The following is a 275-nucleotide window of genomic DNA, read 5'->3' on the forward strand; positions in this document are numbered from 1 at the left end:
TGGAGAGCGGCTGCTTCATGGTCTACGACCGCACCAACTACATGGGAAACCAGTACTTTGTCAGGAGGGGAGAGTACTCCGACTACCAGCGTATGGGCATGAGTGATTGCATTAGGTCATCCCGCATGATCCCCATGGTACTGTAACGCATTATTTTCATTACATAGGAAACCTTATATGAGAGTATTACACTATTTAAAGAAGGATTTCAGTGACTCATGTTCACTTGTTCACTCCTTTGAATTTACAGCACAGAGGCCAGTTCAGGATGAAGA

At 44.7% G+C, this 275-nt stretch overlaps 1 protein-coding gene across 3 annotated transcripts in view; it reads left to right on the forward strand.

The window, feature by feature from the left end:
• Positions 1-275, forward strand: part of LOC116688872 (gamma-crystallin M1) — a 20,213-nt gene that overhangs the window by 19,621 nt on the left and 317 nt on the right. The window lies entirely within an intron of this gene.

Source organism: Etheostoma spectabile, chromosome 5 (genome assembly GCF_008692095.1).
Source record: "Etheostoma spectabile isolate EspeVRDwgs_2016 chromosome 5, UIUC_Espe_1.0, whole genome shotgun sequence".
NCBI lineage: Eukaryota > Metazoa > Chordata > Actinopteri > Perciformes > Percidae > Etheostoma > Etheostoma spectabile.